At 56.7% G+C, this 19,576-nt stretch overlaps 1 protein-coding gene across 2 annotated transcripts in view; it reads right to left on the reverse strand.

The window, feature by feature from the left end:
* GAS7 (growth arrest specific 7) overlaps positions 1–19,576 on the reverse strand; it is a 200,048-nt gene that overhangs the window by 137,757 nt on the left and 42,715 nt on the right. The window lies entirely within an intron of this gene.

Consider the following 19,576-nt stretch of genomic DNA (forward strand, 5'->3'; position numbering starts at 1 on the left):
TGGAATTATGCACGTTTGGCAGAAAGTTGAATCGAGGTCTTCATTGTCCGTATAGCCCAGCCTGCAACCCTGTCTCCTATGAGCACACACGATCGAAATCTCGCCACCGGACTGATCAAAAGAATGGTCTCCCTCTTCCTGCGTGTTCCTGCCTTACCGTCTCTGCTCAGATGCGGGCGCACGCAGGAAAAGCCTGGAACGCCCCACCCCACAGGCCTCTACGCAGCCCTCATGCCCCCTGGTCTCCTCAAAGCCTTGGCCTTCATGCATTGAGGCCTTTCCATTGATGTCCATGACGCTAACCATTTGGATTCCCTCCCTGCCTCGAAGGTGCAGGCAGGTTCCCAAATCCCGCCCAGGCTCACACCAAGGACCCCGTGACTTCCATGTCCCACCGGTGATCATCTGGGGTAGATTTCCCTTCTCTTCCCTGACAAAGCAACTGGCTCTGGCTTTCCTCTGGGCCCCACTCGTTCCTTTGTCAGCCCACATGGTGGGCATGGGGTTGACATGACCTCCCCACCATGTCACCCCACGCTCCATTTGAAAGCTGCCCACCCGCTGAATTTCCTTCTTTTTTTTTCTTATTTCTATTCTTTTTAAGAATCACCAAGAGTGTAGAATCCTTCTGAGGGGGCTGCTAAGGTGGAAGATGGAGCCAACAGAGAGGAAAGTAAAGCCAAGAGATGGAATCTTCTGGAGACGCGGCCTTGGCCCCTTCTGTTAGTTATTTCCAGCTGTGTAACAAACTCACCCAAAACTTAAACAGCTTCAAACAACAAACATTTATCATCTTGGTTTCTGGGGCTCAGATCTGGGTCCAGTTGGCCCAAACCCTGAGCCTCACTCGGGGTTTCTCGCGAGGCCACAATCACGGTGCCCACCGCGACTATAGTCACCCCAAGGCTCAACTGGCAGACAGTCCGCTTCCAAGGTTGATCACGTGGCTGTTGGCAGACCTCGGGCCCTTGCTGGCTGTGGAGGCATTAGTTCCTTGCCACACGAAGAGATGCTCTGGTCCCTGGCTTCTATCGCGATTCTTGTCATTGCAATGAGACGATTCATCGTACAAGTTGGGCTCTCAGTTTTTCAACCAGCTTTGCTCTTGACCGGGCTGCATGGATCAAGGGGGCCCCTCAGCTTGAGTGCCTTCGCTGAAACTATCTGAGGGGCCCAGGACCAGTAGGGACTGCCAGAAACATCTGAGAAACTCCCTCCCCAGGCCCAAATGGGTCCCCCAACCCATGAAGCCCATACATAAGGTAGACCAGATGCCCTGAGAGGCATCCCAGGATCCCATGAAGATTCCAGAAGGCGAGCCTGGGGAGCCCATTGCTCCTGCTGGCTGACATGGTCATTCTTCTGTAGGGCTATGGAAGATCAGACAGCTCGAAAAGCCTTAGTGTGTTGACTTGGGGGTGACTCAAATTGTTTATATGGACAGGAGCCCACACATGCTAGAGGCATCCCTGCCTCCACCCCCCGTGGCCACCTGCTCCCACGGTCATCCCCTTGACCTATTTTAGATCAGTGTTGCTCGAGCCGAGATCAACACTAGAATCACCAGGGGAGCTTTTAAAAAACAAGGTGCCCTGGGAATCCACACGATACCACTTAATTCAGAAGCTCAACCAAAATCAAAATGCCCAGATCCTGTCTTGGGGGGTTTGGTTTTGTTTTCTTAAATTCCCCAGATCATTCTAACCTTGAGAGGACCTGCTTTAAATGCATGGCCACGAATCTCAGCCAGGGATTCTCAGCTTGCCCCTCTGCCCTAAGCGTAAGTCCCGTGGGCTAATAATCAGGCGTCTCTGGCCACATTAGCCCTGTGGGGTCTTGCTACTCAAAGTGGGCTCCGAGGACAGCAGCAGCCACATGACCTGGGAGCTCATCAGAAACCCGAATCGGCATGGTAACAAATCCCGGGGTGATCCATTCGCACGTTCACGTTTCGAGAAGCAGAGCTCAAGTCATGTAGCAGCTCGGCTCAAGTTACCCCGTGGACTGTTTTCCGTCTTCAGAACGACTCACGTAAGGGTCCTGCCTCACACGTCGCTGAGAAAGACAGGCGCGATCTGACAGTAACTGCTCATTAACCCATGGCCCAAATCCCACCCTCCCCACAGCACTGCCCACGTTCACAGCCTTCCCTCCCATCACGGTGGCAGAAAGGCCCTCCTCCTGGCAAAGGCAAACTACCTGCTTCCTACCTCACTTTAAAAAGAGAGAGAGAGAGAGAGAAATCTATCCTTTGACCGCACTCCTCCAAAGCCCGACCCATTCCTCTGCTTCCCGTCACAGCAAATATTTTCACCAGAAGAGTTACAGATGGTCGTGAGCTCTGCTTTCTCAGCTCTTCCTCTCTCCAACCCCCTCCACTGAGCCTGCTCTCCCAATGCCACCCAGGACCGCCATGCTGCTTATCCTGGATTCTTCTCGAGTCTTTGGCCAATCAGCAGGTACCCCATTTCCTCCTTCTGGAAACCATGACTTGGCTTGGCTTCCATGGCATTTCACAAATCTCGAGTCATCTTTCTGGATCTTCCTCCTATGCTCAATCTTAAATGAGGCAGCAAGCTCCAGCCCTTCCCTCTCTTCCCTAAATACTCACTCTCTTTAGCGGCGTGACCCTGTCCCAAAGCATTATATACCCTCCATCCCCTGATGACCTGAAATTCTCATCTCCCGCCCCGACTTTTCCCCATGCCCACCTGGCTACTTGCCATCTCTACAGGGACCTTCAGGAGAAATCTCTACCAAACCCTCCAAAAGAAGCCAATTCCTCACTTCCGAAGACAAATCAAATCAAAACAAAACCTGCTCTCCATGCCTCCTTTTGGCAAAAGGCAGCACGATCCATCCTGCTCCTTAACCCCAAAATCTAGGAGCGTCAAATTCTCCCATCTTGGGGCACTTGGGTGGCTCAGTCGGTAAAGCGTCTGCCTTCGGCTCAGGTCACTGGGATCGAGCCCCGCATGGGGCTCCCTGCTCGGCGGGGAGTCTGCGTCTCCCTCTCCCCCTGCTCGTTCTCTCTCTCTCCCTCTCTAATAAATAAATAAATAAATAATCTTTAAAATAAAAAAAATTTTTTTTAATTCTCCCATCTCCCCCATCCCCTCCCTGTCCACTCCTGTCGGATCTACCTCCAAAGGCCATCCAAAATTCTCCGTGGCTCTGTCTCCACGGCAGACACCCTGTTCCCAAGGCACCCGCAGCACAGCGCTCCTGGTCTCATTACAAGGACCTCCCTGGTCTCCTGTCCCACCCTTACCCCCTCCAATTCACTCCACAACGTGGCAGCCAGAGTGAACTTACACAACATTAATCACCTTATGTCAACCTTTCAGTAAAACCATCCAAAGGCTTTGCACTGTGTTAGAAAAGAGAAGCGAGAGCACCTGCCTTCTCTCTAGCTCACCTTACCTGATTGACATCGGCCACACAGACCTTTAGCTCTGGGTTGTTCAACGCAGAGAACACCAGCCTCACGTGGCTACTGAAAGCTAAGTTTAAACCGGCTAAAACTAAAATAAAATGTCCAATTCCATTTCCTTCTCTGCAGAAAGCTCTGCGGACCGTGCTGACTTAGCAGCTCCTCGGATGGGGTGGCTTTGGCCCTTCCTTGTGGCCGTGACCCTGGCCCTCCCCCCTGTCTTCCCCCCCAGCTCTTCGCATGGCGGGTATAGACATCGGCTGAAATGTCACCTCCTCAGAGAGGCCCTCCGTGAACACTCCGTCTAAAGAAGCCAGGAGGGACTGATTCCCGATCACGGGAACCGACTGAACTCTCCACAGCCAGTCCCACTGGGGTTGTGTCTCTTGCCAATTCGTGTTTGTCTGCTTACCGTCTAACTCCCACCAGGCCACCTCGCCCCAAAGGAGACGTATGACACCAGGGCCCTCGTGGGGCCTGCTCTCCATCCTGTGACAGCCCTCGCCCTGTGCCCACGGAGTAGAGCGCCCGACACGCTCTGCTCACTTATTATAAATGGGTTGTCAGACTGACGTCATATTCACATATCCTTTTAAACCTCTCGCGATCATCCCGTCTCTCTCTCCTGCCACCACCCAGGCCGGGGCTTTGTCTACTCCGCCCCTGACGGCGTCACAGACAGAGACCTGCCTCTGCCCTCCCGTCAACCCCGCGATCACCAGCAGGCTCAACTTTTGAGAATTCCCCTTGTCCAATCAATTCCCCGTCCCTGCCCCTTCTGGCCCCAAATGGCCTCCATGTCCCCAAACGTGGCCTTCTTGTTCCTACCATTGTACCGCTCCTAAGGTCCTTCCCTCCACTCAGAGCACCATCTCTGCTTCTGGAAGCCACACTTTCTCTTGCCTCTCAGGTGAGACACAGGCAACAGCTCCTCATTCAGTCAGCAGCCCCTCCTCTGGTCTCCTTGCTCTGGTCTCGAGCCTTGCTCAGGCTGCTTACAGAAGACAAGAGAGGTTCCACCTCCCCCCGGCATGCACACAGCTAATCCCTGGGATTACTCCTAAGAGCAATGCTTTCCAGACCTCACTGAGGATCGGAGTGGGACAGGGTTTGGGCCTCTGTCCTTTTCCCACGTGTCCTAGGTGACTCGGGGACCCACCAAATTTGAGACCCACTGCTTTTCAGCACCTCAGACCTACAACATGGCTGCTTAAACCCTGCCCTTTCACCCCAGTTCAGAACATCTGAGATGTGAGCGACTCAGGGAATACCCCTCCTCTCACACAAACTGCTCTTTTGAGTCTTGAAAGCGAGTACCTGTGACAGACCGAAGATGATCCCCCAAACACAGGTGCAGCCGGATACTTACTGGGAGACCAAAGGGACTTGGTGGGTGTGATGAAGTCAAGGATTCGGAGGAGGGGAGGTCATGCTGGGTTGTCTGGGTGGGCCCCAAAACACAAACACAAGGATCTTTCTAAGAGGGAGACAGGAAGAGCAAAGAGGGAAGACACCATGCGAGGTCAGAGTCAAGGAGAAAAGGCAGTATGACGTGAGCCAAGGAAAGAGCCTCTAGAACACGGCAAAGCAAAGACACGGACACCACCTGCCCCCAGAGCCTCCAGAAGGAACCAGCCTGACACCTTAATTTTAGCTTTAAAAGACTCATTTCCAGGGGCGCCCAGGGGGTACAGTCGGTTAAGCGTCCGACTCTTGGTTTCGGCACAGGTCACGATCTCAGCATCGTGAGATCGAGCCCCTCGTCGGGCTAGCACGGAGTCTGCTTGAGATTCTCTCTCTCTCTCCTTCTCCGTTCCTCCCCGTCCCTCTCTATCAAATAAATAAATCTTAAAAAAAAAAAAGGCTCATTTCAGGCTTTGGGCCTTCAGAACTATGAGAAAGTGTGCAGTTTTCAGCTACTCAATCCTTGGCAATTCAAAACAGCAGCTATAGGAAACAAACACACCCGTCCTCGTGAACACCACAAGGTCAAGTTCCAAGTGTCCAAGGCCCACGATTTTTCTAAACGCATGCATGTGTGTTTAACTTGTGGATTGGAAAGCAGCACGAGATGCTCCATTTGGACAGGACTGGCCTGCTCTGCTCACGTCTGTGTCCACAGCGCTGAGTGCCCGCTGATTATCCGTGGATATCCACGTTCTTCAAGGAAGGCCAGTATTCCAGGTGGGAATGTGGGACCCTCCCTAAGCCCACCTATTTTGCCTTTAGGCAATACAGACCAAACACGCTCTGCTTCTGAGACGTCCCTTCTCGTCCTGAAAAGTACGCAGCACAGGGGCGAGCTGTCCATAGAACCACTGCAATAGAATTAATTAAAAGTAAAACTGAAGACCCAGGTCCTCAGTCACCCTCGCCTCATCTCAAGTGCCACGTGTTAGTGGTCACCGTCCTTCGTGGCACAAACACAGAGCATTTCCGTCATTCTAGAAAGTTCTACTGGACTGTGCTGGCTTGGACTATCTCTCCGAGCATGCCTGGCTCCAGCTCCACCTCCAGGCCCCTGCCTAGAGAAACTCAGAGGGAGAAAACTGCAGCCAGCGCACCCCATTCTACCCTGGAATTCCCTCTTGAGCATGTGTCTTAAGACGTACCACCAGACGTGGTGTCTACAGATTTCTGGCCCAGCCAGGCCTGCCTGCCCAGTGCAAAGACTCTATCTTTGGAAAGTCAGAAGCAGAAGTAGCAGGGTGAGGCAACTGCCTCGTGCAGGGGGGAGGTGGGGGGAGGTGGAGATCAGAGAGGAAGAAGCAGGGGAAGACAAGGGGAGCAGCTCAGAAACGGATTCTCGTGATGCTATCAAGAGCAGAAAATTCAGATGTGGAAAGCAGGCCTCCCTTGAGACCCGTGTAAAGCAAGCCGTCAGCCTGCAGAGGCGCTAGACCACCACTCAGAAGGCTCTGCGGGGCAGAGGGTCCGCTCCCTGTGGGGCCCCTTGGGGGGCTAGAGAACCCCACGCACTCACATGCCCCCCAGAGCGGCAGTGTGGGGACAGACGGGGAGAGGAAATCGACCGAAAGCAAAGACACAGAATTCCTCCGCACAGAAATCTTTAAAATTTGAAAACACCTGGGCTGGCAAGGCTGTGGGACGTGGGTACTCCTAGACATTGCTGGTAGGGGGGTAAGCCAGGGCTGCCCCCTTGGAGGCAATCCGGCACTTTCCATCAAAATTACAGACACTGGGGTGCCTCTGTGGCTCAGTCAGTGAAGCGTCCGACTCTTGATTTCGGCTCAGGTCATGATCTCAGGGTCGTGGGATCGAGCCCCACATCAGACTCCAAACTCTGCAGGGAGTCTGCTTAGGATTCTCTCTCTCCCTTCTCCCTCTGCCCCTCCCCCTGCTCTCTCTCTCTCTCTCTAATAAATAAATCTTACCAAAAAATTATAGATGCTTATCCTCTTTGCTCCAGCCTTTCAACCTCAGGAATTCATCCTTCAGAGATACTCACCCATGCACAGCACAACGGACACACATCTACAGCCAGTAAAGGTAACAGGAAAAGACTAGAAAGCAATGCATATTCCCCTCAGTGAAACCAGTTCGGGAAGGCATGAGAGAATGAGGATCCTTTCTATTGACTAAACTCCCAGAGAAAGAGATTTCGGTTTTAAAACCCACAGCAGCAGCAGCAAGGCGCAGAGCAAGGGGGGGCTGGCACCTGCGCGAGGGAAACGGGACGGTGTTTGTAGACACCTGCACAGTTTCTGGAAGGACCTGCGGGAAACTGGTAACGTGTTTGCGTCTGGGGAAGAGAAACGACAGGGAGAGGTCAGCTGTGGGAAGGAGGCCAGGTTTTGACTTTAGATTCTTCAGGACCTTTCAAAGAGCAGACCCGATCTATATTCGAGAAGCCTCAGATTAACAGAGGAAGATAGGCTTCTGGAGTGTAGACGCCACAGAAAGTTTAAAACGTGCCCCAGACACACCCTCCCCTGCACTGATGCTACAATCTCAGTGGGCAGACAGCACCTGCCAGGGGAGTGGGCCCAAGGTGCCACACGGTCACCTGCGTTCCCTCTCTCCCTGTCGTGGGCACCCCCTCCCCCGGGGGCCAGGGCCTCCGAGGACGATTGCCTCAACTACGGGCCCTGGGCAGATCTGCGCTCCAGCCTTGGAAATGACCAAGGGTGTCCTCCCCCCGTCTCCATCAGCCACCGCTCCACACTCCCCGGCCAGCCCCCTCGGTCCATGCAAGAAAATAAAAGGAGTCCTGCGGCTGCTGTCTAATCATCGCTATGCACCCAGACACCAGCCTGCATCGGGTCTGAGTCCAATGAGCCACCCCCACAACAACGCCATAGCAACAAAGGTAATATTATTGTTCTACAAAGAAGAAGAAGAAACCACACACACACACACAGTGCTGGGCGATGGCTTTTAAAACCACAAAGATAACGTTTTTCCACACCCTGAGACTCGGGCCTCTCCCTTCCAAACGCTGTGGCTTCTTTAGTGTGAAGCCACCAGGCTCGGAGCGATCATGTCTCTACACGACCCCAGATGTGTGTCCTTCACAGGAACCACAGGCGCGAGAACGCGGACCAGGCAAGGCTGGAGCGGAGGCTGCACTCCTCCCTCTGCCTCCCCCTTGGAGGCAGGGAGGCTGGCGGAGGTGGGGGGAGCCCTGGCCGGCTGGACGCAGGACACTCCACGCTGCCCACCCCCTGTCCCTCCGTCTGGCCGGCTGCCTGTCCTCTCCGGTGCCAGACCCAAGCTGGGCACTGGGGTTTCGGTGGTTGCACGAACGAGCCACGCACTCCTCTTCAGACCTAAATGTGGAAAGCATTAGCCCAAATGCAAAGCCATAAATCAGGAGGGGAGCTCGTGGCATGGAGGAAAACAGCCCTTCTCAGAAAGCAGGAGCTTGCCACTGTTGCACAAGAGCGGAGTGAGTCACCAGCCGGCAGGGGGAGGACCGGGGAAGGAGGAGGCAGGAGGGAGGGGAGCCCCCCGTGGGACGGGGCGGGTGTCCAGGGCGGGCGGGGGGGGGGGAGCGGTGCAAAAACACAGCTGTGGGTTTCTAGCTTCGCACACTTCATCAGCAGTCTGGGGGGAGGGGGGCAAAATATCACCTCCCTCCCCAACGCAGGAAGTGTTTCAAAAACGTGTCCTCCCCAGAGAAGACAGCGGGAAGGAGTCTTCCCGAGCAGCCAACTGGTCCCCCCCTACGGCCTGCAGCTGCTTCCTGGGGAAGCAACCCTCGCCCCAGAGCGCGCGTCCCCCTGTCCTTCGGGGCTCCTCCCAACCGTGCACTATACCCTTTGGGGGCCCCCAGCCTGAAGCGCCCATCGTAGGCACGCAGTCCTTGCCCCACCTGCTTACCCCTCCTAACTGTTGTTTCGTATCTTTTCTTCCTTTCCTTCTTCCAAACACACCAGCCTCCAAGCAAGCTGCTGTTGACCAGCCAAACACCTCAGCTTCCCCCCTCCCTGGACCCTGGTCCTGGGTCCTTGGTCCCTGGGGGGGAACCTCCTAACTTCTCTTAAGACCTTGCCTCACGCCCCAACTCTGCAGGTCCCGCATGCCGGCTGTGAGCAAGGCACCGGTTGTCCTGGGGGGCGGCAGTGGAGACAGGAGCCCCCAGACAGGCGACTAAGCAGAGGCAAGGAAGCAGCAGGATGTCTGAGCCCAGGAGGCTCTGGAAATGAGCCCAGCCGGACCTCGGGCTTGAGCCAAGCATCTCCATCTTGCTCTGGTGAGAGGAGAGGAGAGGGCTAGGGACCCGTGGAGCCCTCAGACTCTGACGACGCTCCCCAGACACGGGGCACCTGGGTAGCCCCGTCGGTGAAGCGTCTGCGTTCGGCTCAGGGTCCTGGGATCGAGTCCCGCCTCGGGCTCCCTGCTCCGCGGGGAGTCTGCTTCTCCCTCTCCCTCTCCCCCTCCCCACCCCTACTCATGCTCTCTCTGTCTCTTAAATTAAAAAAAGAAAAATCTCAAAGAAACACACAGATAAAACCAATGCCTTGCCGTGCCTGACTACCTCGCGGTCTCCCACAGACAGCAGGGCAAACGGCCGGGCCACCTGTAGCCACTGCGTGTTCAGCAAGAAAAACCAACAGAAAGCCCTGACTGGGGAGAAGCCTCGTGAGAAGGGACCCCGGGAATGGCCTTATTAGAGGACAGGGTAGAAAAAGAGGGCATTCCAGGCCAGGGAACGCTCATCCACTCATCCACCCGACAAAGAACTTTCTGATGGACGCACTGGTCCCAGAACAAAGATCCACGTCAGAGTGGGACCCGCGTCCTCATGAGGGCAGACGCCCAGGCCACGAGAAGCGTCGCACACAGGCAGGAGGCCCGGTTCTGCCGGAAGGCGGGAAGTGACGGAAAAAAGCAAGGAGAACAGGAAACACAAGTGGGCACGGCAGAGTGAGAAGATGCTGAGAGCAACTGGTGGGTTCCTTTCCTGGAGGGGACTACGGTCCCAAATTACCCCAAACCAAGGGGCTCAAACCAGCACAGATCTATGGTCTGAGGGTTCTGGAGGTCAGAAGCCCGAAGGGGTCCCGCAGGTCTGAAGCCAAGATATTAGCAGGGCTGGCCCCTTCCAGAGGCCCCGGGAGAGAACGGCTCCCTCGCCTTTGCCTGGCTGAGCTTCCAGATGCTACCGCGTCATCCTGGCGGGTGGCCCCTTCCTAGCATTGCTCAGCTCCCACTTCTGATGTCACGTATACTCCTGACCCAGCCGTCCAGCCTCCCTCTTATATAAAGGACCCCTGACATCACGCTGCCTCCCCCCCCCAGATAGCCCAGGACCCCCTCCTCATCCCGACAGCCTTAACTTCACCGCACCTGCAAAACCAGACTACCCGACCTGGGCTCCGGGCCGGACATCTCTGGGGGACCCACGTGGGCTGCAAAGGCCCTCGCAAGAAAGCATGCCTGGAACGTTTGCAGGGACACAGTGGAGTCTGGTTGGCAGGGGAGGGAGGAGTGGGATGGGGGCAGGGGACAGACACGGAGGTCACGTGGTGCCCTGCCAGCCATCGTGAGGGCTTGCTCAGCTCTACTCCCACCGCATCGTAGGGACCCACCGCCATGTCCCGAGGAGACGTGGGACACAATCCAACTTGTTAGTTAAGAACAGACGGGACCCTGGCCGAGCAGCCAGGCAGTAACCACAAGACTCCAGAGGCCCAAGGACAGAGGCTTCGGCTCACCAAGAGGATGGCAGTGGGGGTGGCCAGAGTGGCTGTGTTTTCTAAAAATCTATTTGGAAGGAGGAGCCTACACGCTTACCTGGCAAACTGAACGTGGGAAGAGGGTGGGGGCTGTGACCCAAGCAGCTAGAAGGACACACCTGCCTTTTTACTGGAAGGCTGCAGGGGGCCTGGACCTGGAGGAAGGAGCAGGTGTGATGTCTGGAGACACAGCGGCCGCGGCGGAGTCAGGAGGCCGAGAGCAAACCCCTGAGCAGAGCCTGGAAGCAGGCTTGCTGCCCTCAGGGTTGCAGGTTCCCGCCAGGGGACGCTGTTGGAGATCTGGGCTGGGATTCTGGGTCTGGACATGACCCCGAGAGGAATGGGAAGCACCCAGGGTGTGGAGGCCGCCGAGACTACCCTGGATTAAGCTGGTAAGCCGGGCACTAGTTGCAAGGCCAGATGACAGAGGCTGAGTAAACAGGGATCTCGCCTTCGCCCTCAATTGCTCAACCAGGCATTTTCCACTTCCCACGGCCCACAGGGCGGGAACGGAGTAGCAGGGCAGGGAGGGGGCGGGCGGGATTCAGGAATGCGGTCCTAACAGGCTCCAAAATCCTGAGCTGCAAACAGTTCCCAGCTCTGCTCACTCTCTACCTGGTCAGCCCTTGAGGCTCTGACCATCCACAGGCGGATTCAGGAAGGATCTCACATCCCGGAGCCGGCGGCGTGGTCCTCCTCCGGGAACCCGCACAGCACGAGGATGGAGCAGGGCCGAGGGCAGGTGGCCAGACTGTGCGGGCACCTCCCAGGGCACGCAGGTCTATCCCCCCCACTGGACACTAGCAAGTGCTTTCCGGAGCTTTTCCACCCATTCATTCATCTGACAAATGCATAGCGAGCATTTGAGTGCCCGGAGGGAGAACTGCCCGGAGCTGTTCCTGGACACTTGGGCACATCGGTGAACAAAACAGAGGGGAAAAACCTAGTGTTCTCCCAGCATGGGCATGGGGGGGGGGCAGAGAATCAAAACAGAGATAAGTAAACTATAAGAATATGAGAAGGTGACAAGGAGACAGACAGAACAAAGTAAGGGGAGCCAGGAGTTTGGGGTGGACTGAAGGGTGGGTGAAAATTTTCAACAGTGCGAGATGTCCGCAGTGGAAGATCTTTCTAGCTCTTCTGCCCCCCTTCCTTCCTTCTGCCATTCACGAGTTCACCCAGCAGTTCCTGGAGCTCACCACAGGCCTGCCCCCAGGCACGCTGCTCCCACAAAGCACACATTTTATTCAGGGGGTAGACGTTAAGACAACTCATTCGAGGGGGCGCCTGGGTAGCACAGTCGTTAAAGCGTCTGCCTTCGGCTCAGGGCGTGATCCTGGCGTTCCGGGATCGAGTCCCACATCAGGCTCCTCCGCTATGAGCCTGCTTCTTCCTCTCCCACTCCCCCTGCTTGTGTTCCCTCTCTCGCTGGCTGTCTCTCTGTCACATAAATAAATAAAATCTTTAAAAAAAAAAAAAAGACAACTCATTCGAGAAGGGTGCAAAGGAGCAGACACTCGTCTTGTGGGATTCCTGCGAGCGTGCCCAGCGTCACGGAACATGAAGCCTGCTGGGTGGAGGACAGCACCGGGGGACCCTCCCGAGAGGGTCTGGTACTTGGTCAAGGTCCCTGGTCGGCTTCCTTCCTCCCACTGCCTGCCCCTTCCACCATCATCGCCATCACCACCACGACCACTATGACCCGGGTTCGCTGAAACTGTGCTCTTCTCAGCACCAGAAACCACAACTCTGGAAGCCACCCACGGACTGTCCTTACAGCCGGCCCAGCTGCCGTCCCAAAGCACCCACTGGTTTCAGGGCCTTCTCAGCTAACTGGTCCGCTCCACGTTTCACTCGCGACATCTCCAGGGGCAATGCCCACCCCAGGACTGAGGGGGCCCTACAGGCTCCCATCTCCTCTGATCTGAGAATCTCTGCTAGGCGGGGTGACTGCTCTCACCGGGCTGTGCTCACTCCAGGGCCCATGGCAGCCTGATGGCAAAGGATGGGCAGGAGAGGGGGTCACACCCAGGGTCCTCACGCCTCTGACCCCAACGCGGAACTCTTACCAGCACCGCTAACCCCCGGGGAAATGCAAGGGAGCGGAGCACCCAGGCTTTTCCTGTTTGGAGGAAAGTCAAGGCTGACTTTGGGTACACTTCCCTGACAGCGTCTTGGCCTGTGGACCCTCCTGTCTCCTCCCACCACGCATCCAGCTGTGAGCCAGCTGGCCTGGGGCTGGCCCCAGGCTCTAGTGGAAGAGACAGCCACCAGGAGCTGGTCCAGCCGCCGTCCGCCTCCCTCCGCCTTGCCCTAAACTCTTCCGGTCTCCTCTCCCCCCCACCCCCCTGCAGAGTTGCGAGGACTTGAAAAGCTGGAACATCACAGCTTTTCCTTCCTGTCCCACGACTGAGTCTCCCCCAAATGGTTCAGCTAGACCAGGACTCGATCCCCAGATGGCCAGCAGAAGATCCCAAAAGCACATGGATCCGAGTCAGCAGCTGGGGGCCGGGGAAGGAGGTGTGAAGAAAAGGCATCCCCGGGTACCTCCTCTCCCCACCCCACCTCACCGCCCCTCCCATCCCTCCTCACCATTTGCTCCCCTTCACAGCTGCTCCATGAAAGCAAGGGCCTGCTGGGACCCCAAACTGGGGACACCTAGCTGCTCAACTGGGTGTGCAGGTATGTTGGGGGGTAAGTGGAGGCGATGAGGGGTCCCCACTCCCCTCTCCGGGACAGGGATGCAGAAAAGGAGTATAGAGCAACCAGCGGCTTCAATCGCAGGCTCCGGCTAGAGATGGTTCGGGTACAAATCCTAGAACTTCCCCATCTGTAAAATGGGCCTGGTCACACCTTGTGTGTCTTGTGATTATTAACTGAGGTAACGAATACAGGCACACTGCTTAGCACGGTGCCTACAAGACAGTGCACGCTATATAAATGCTGTCTATTATTACTACATATTTCTGCATCGGCAGATCCCTCTGGAAACGTTCTACCCACCCAAGGGGCCACGGGTACCGAGATCCTGGAGATCTAATCGGGTGCTCCCAAGACTGCTCGCGGTCATCGGCCTCTGCCCTATGCTCCTCCCGCCCGTTCCTTCCAACCAAGTCTCGGCAGCCACTGAGACTGGGTCTCACGGGGAGGACCGGGGAGGTGGGGGACCCTTGACACAAGGCGGGGGGCGGGAGGTGTGATCGGAATCCCCCAAGAGGAGGCGTTCTCTCGCCTGCAAACAAAGGTGGCACTGCTCTCCCCGCCCACCCAGGGGACCGTGCCGCGGAAACCCCGAAAGCCTCAGAAACGGTCCAGCCGCGTGTCTGTGCATCCTGCCCTGCCCCGGGAGACTTCCCTTCTAGCACTTTCTTCCTGCAAGAGCGGCTGGTGCCCAAGCCAGCGACTTTCAGGAACCCTCACAGGTTGAGACAGAGACTCAGATACTGAAGCCCTTCCCCCAAACACTTGCATGCCTGCGTGCGGCCCTATTCAAATACTCGTTAACGCGCTTTTTAGATCAGGCCAGGCGCCCCCCACCAGAAGGGACAGCCTCGCCGCACTGGCCTCACGGCCGCCTGCACACTTACTGGAAAGCCCCCGGCTCACGGCGGAAAACCCTGGCTTCCCGTCACACCTCCGTGGCACCGACCAGCCACTGCCGGACACACGGCTCAGTGTTTTCACCCAGAAACCCAAAACGCGACCTCATCCAGTTGTAGAATCAACTGGAATGTGTGAAAACGCGCAAGTTGTAAGTTTTTTGAGTTTTTGTGGTTTTTTTTAGGTTGAATGGGAGTCTCCGTGTTCAAACAGATAGTTTCAGCTCTCTTGATCTGAACGCCTGTCGGTGGACTGTGTGCCCAGCAGGACACAGTCGTGGCCCTGGGCACTCAGCTGAGTCACCTGACCCACCGGGGAGAGCGCTGAAACCTGTTTGCAAACAGCTCACTTATTAGACCAGTGGTCCTGGGGCAGCTGTGTGCATCAGAACCCCCCTGGGGAGGGTGTCAAACACAATTTCCGGGCCCTGTGGCCAGGTTCTGCCAGAGCAGGCCCGGGGTGGGGCCTGGGAATGTGCATCTCCACTGTTCCTGCAGCTGGTCCGGGGACCAACTTTGAGAAGCCCTGCCCCCCGCATCTGAAGGCTGGAAACAACACTAAGGATCCCCCCAACCCGGTCACAGGAGAACCCAGGAACACTCCGGGCCCCACGCCGGGTTAAGAGCCCCTGGTCCAGTCCCGCCGCTGCAGTGACACGAGGCTGTTCCCTCTGCCACCTCGGACACAGGCGGGGCTGAGGACGGAAGCCCCAGCACCCCATCTGTCACACACCATCAGTGGCCCCTGCTTGTTCGTGTCTCCTGCACCTTAGGCTTGCAGAAGGAGGCCATGGAGTCGCCAGGATGCCGCCTTTAACACCCAGCCCACTCTCCTCCCCACGCTCCCAGCCAGGGCTCTCTGCCTCCCTTCCAGGAATAAACAGCAGTGGCTACTCAGAGAGGTATGGAGGCCGGGAGGGTGGAGACCGGGGCCCCAGGGAAGGGAAGGCGCACAGCAGAGCCCCGGGGCAGCTGACTGCAGGCCAAATCCCTCCATCCTGAGCAGAGCCTGGAGACACTGGTCTCCGGGGGGGCCGGGTGGGCACGCATGCACACTGCACCCAGTGTCCCAGCCGCACAATGCACAAGGGGCTGGCGGGGCAGGCCGCCAGGGCCCACTCATGCCAGTACCATCTGGGAGCCCTTGCCAGGCCTCGCAGGGCCGGCAGAAGAAGCCGGACTCTGTCCCGCGGCACAGTTGGGCTCTATTCTTATCTCAAGGGGGAATGCGTGACTCTCCTTGCCGTGAATGGGGGCCCCTGGCGAGGCGGAGGAGGAAACAGAGCCGTCCCTGTGCCCAAGAGGGCTCCCCACACGGCTCCCGGCTCCGACCAGCCCCTCGTGGCGGGGCCTTGCACAGCTTCCAACAGGGAGAGGCCAGGCGGGCAGCAGACGAGAACTGGACCGCCCCATGCACACTGGCCCTCTCTCGCACCGCGGGCTGCACCCCCGCTCCCAGGGGAGACCCACAGGACGGGGTCCTCGAGGAAATGCAGCTTGCATGACACGGCTCCTTATCGGTCCCGAAGGAAGGAGCCCAGATATGCTCTGCACCCCACACACGGGCACGGGGCCTGGCGGGAGACATAGCCCCCCATCACCACCTGCCCACCCCAGTACCAGCTGCACTGGGAATACCTCCCCACAAGGGGCGCACAGGACCCCGATATTCATCCACCCAACACTTCCAGATGTCCAAGGGCAGAGGAAGGACCCGTATGAGAGCCTGGATTGCCACGATGGTACCCAAAGAGCCAAAGTCACGCATCTCTTGAGTCTGCAATATGACAGCCGTCTGTGGTGGGTTCAGTGACAAGTGGGGGTGGCAGGACATTCTGGGGGCGTCAGAGGGACGGAAGAGAAGCTACGGAAGCCAGAGTCGCTGGGGGAGGTCTTAAAATAAATATTGACTCGTCACCCGCGACGTGCCAAGGATGTGGAGCAAGTATGATTATTCCCATGGTAAAGATTAGAAAACAGAAGCACCGAGAAGACAAGAGCTTTTCCGCAGGTTGCTGAATAACAGAGCCAAGGTTGGCACATGGACCTTTGAGCCAGCACACTCTTTCCATGACAGCGGCCCCCTGCTCGGTGCTCACGGACTGTGGACGGACAGGCAGGAGCGAGGCACTGGAATGAACATGACCCATAAGGGCGCCGGTAGCATTTGTCACTACGAGTTCTGTTTTTATGTTTTTCTCTCTTAAAACAAAGAAGAAAAAAAGGGGGGGTGAGAGGGGGAAAAAAAGCTCTCTGCAGGCCCGCCAATCCCAGTCTTGGCCAACGAGTGGGGCATTAGTCATTCCAAGGGCTGTGAATTGGTACAACCTTTCCGAAGAGCAAACCAATCACAGTGTGAGGAGATGTCATCACGAGGACGGTCAGCGCCAGGGATTTCAACAGCCAAAAACAAAAAAAAAGGAAGCAACCTCAGTGTCCATCACTAGGGGATTATAAATAATAAATAGTTCACCCAAACCATGAACTAATAGCAGACACCAAAAAGAATGCTTTAGACACACATACTAACAAAGAAAGATATTCAATAAACGTTAAACATCAAGAAAGAAATCGGGTCGTACGACTCTACGTGTAATATGACTAAAAACAGGGAGAGGAGACGGTCCTCTTTCCCCGTACGATGAAACGAGGAGGGAATGGTATGAGGGCAATGGGGCGGCGTCCGGGTGGTGCTGGGAAGGAGGCCAGGGTGCGAGGGGTCAGGGGGTGGTGGAGGGTGGGAGCCACTGGAGAAGTCAGGCTAAGTCCTGTTAAGTCCGCCTCTGGATCAGCCTTAAAGGACGATGAAAACATCCGGAAAATATTTAGCTAGTAAATCTCTGAGAAGCCCCTCCGCCCTGCTTTACTTATGACCACTTCCTGGCCCCTGCCCCCAACCCTCACACACACACACACACACACACACACACACACACACACACCCCTCCGCCAGACTCCCCATCATGCATCCAAGGGGGGCTCCCCGGGTCTGGCCGAGGGTGCTGCCAGTCTGTGGTCCTGGCTCACCCTCCCAGGGTGCCCCCCAAATCTGCAGGGGACCCACCGTAGGGGCTGAGCCTGGAGACCCCAGGTCGCCGGTGGCTCAGGAAGGACACGGGTTAAGTGCGTCTTTCTTGCTAAGGGGGGTTGCTTCTGAGACCGGGAAAAGCGCCGGCTGCGACTCCTTCTGGGGAACTCCGCAGACCTCTCGGAGAAACCGGGAACGATGAATGGGCGTGAAGAAGCAGGACAGAATTCACGTGCACACTCACACATGCGTGCCCTCGGGATCTCCTCCTGCTCCCGAAAAGTCCCCAGAATTCGGAGAAGCCACTCACTGGTCAAGCGACAGCTCTGTTTTTCAAGGATTGGGAACCAATCCCAGGGTGGAACTGTGGGAAGAAAAAATGCTCCCGAACGGAGCAGACGCCAATGCTCATCCCAGGGACAGCAGGACGGACAGAGTCAGCCAGTGCTGGGGTCAAATCCCAGCTCAGCCCCTTACTAAGCTGAATGGTCTTCCTTGACCTCATGGGGGTCTCCGTTTGCTTGACTGGAGGGTACTGGTAAGGTTGACCGGACACTGCTCCAGAGCCTGGGAGTCTAGAAACCAGAGTGTGAGTGCAGGCTGCTTATTGGACTGGCAACCTGGTGAGTCACCACCTGTCCCTAGCACCCCATTTCTTATGCAGAGAGAAGGGTTACAAAGAGGCTGTTGGTAGGTTTTGGCCAACTCACTGTCTTGTCTGCTGTTGTTTTCCATCTGAATCAATACTGACATTCTAAGATGGGGAGATTTGGGATTTCCAGCTGGGCCTGCGCTCCCTACGATTGGCTGACGCTGCCTGTTTCCAGTGGCATGTAATCCTGGGATCTCAGGGGCCTACGTGGCCCCTGACATCTGAACCCATCACCACATTGATGAAAGGCTCCAGCTTCCATCAGGGGGACTCCTGGGTTCCAGAGGTCACCGCATGGCCCTCCCCCTGTTGCACAGTCTGTAGTGTGAAGACAGGCCAGCTGGGGGTGGCCAGCCAGGGAGGGGCTGGAGCTTTCGCTAGCTGACTCCAGGCTCTGGAAGAAACCTGGGTCTGCAATACTGCAGGGAATGCTCTCTTTTCCTGGGTTCCAGAACCCTCACCACCACCAGCCCCACTCAGCTCCCCTGAAAGCATTTCAACCGTGCACTCACAGAGGGAACGACTCAGGGCTGGAGGCTACAACTGGGGAACTTGATTTTGAAAAACACTCACCTGAACCAGGGCAGAGAATTCCCCCAAGTCCTGATTGGATTCCCGTCCAAGAGGAGGGCCGCCGTCTCCACCGCCCTGAGCCCCCAAGACTGGGCAGGTTCCAACCGGGGCTGAGGGGAACCCAGGGCAGAAAGCTCCGAGTAAATCCTGGAACCCCCAAGCCTGTCCCGGAAAATGCTGATTCAACACGAGAACCACACCAAGATCTGAGCCAGCTCCTGGACCACCTCGGGGAGCGACAGAACACAAGCAAACACTGAGTTAGGGATCTAAACATCTGGGACTTAGCTAATCCTTTGCTCTTGGGGGTTCAGCTGGGGTGGACTCCCGGGAGCAGCAGTGCGGGTGCGGGGGGGCGGGTCCAGTGTCCCCGGGAGCCGGGCCAGGCCTGGGGACCCCAGCACATGACCTTGCCCGGGGCCGGGGCCCTGAGTCACACAGGAGGCCGTGCTTGCATCCTCCCGGCCCACACCCACAGTTCTGGGGCGGTGGAGCCGCCCAACCCCCCACGCATGGGAGGCAGAGGCCTCGGCAATCCAGGATTCCGTTCTGCGGCGGAGGCTTCTAGAAGAAATAATTCTCTAATCCCCCTCCTGCATCAAGGCCAAGGAAGAACTGGCACAGAGTCTCACAGCCGGCTGCTCCCCGTGCCCGGCTGTCCCGGTGCTGACCTCCTGCTGCTAAGGAGCCAATTGGGGGAGCGTGGGCTGGGGTGGGACACGGGGCTCCCCGTGCTCCCGGCCCCGCAGCCTGGGTTCCCACACTTGATGCAGTCAGCTCTGATTTTCGATCCACACCCCATCGAATTCCAGAGCTGGCGGAGGCCAAGCGCCTCCCCTCACCCCCGCTCCCCCTGCCAACTGGGCCAGATTCGTAGAACTCCACGTTTCCTCACATCTATCTATTCAACCACATCGTTTGCTGGTGATTTTCATTTTCAGTGACGGTTTCCATCGAAATCTTGTCTAGAATTCCAAACAAAAGCATTTTTTTTCCCCAAACATAAGGGATCCTTGATTGACTTGCTTTCTCCCTGTGGGTCTGTAGATGCTTCCCCACCCAGAGACTTCAAACAAATAGCATAGCTAA

Source organism: Ursus americanus, chromosome 14, assembly GCF_024610735.1.
Source record: "Ursus americanus isolate L20-20 chromosome 14, mUrsAme1.1.p, whole genome shotgun sequence".
In the NCBI taxonomy this organism is placed as follows: domain Eukaryota; kingdom Metazoa; phylum Chordata; class Mammalia; order Carnivora; family Ursidae; genus Ursus; species Ursus americanus.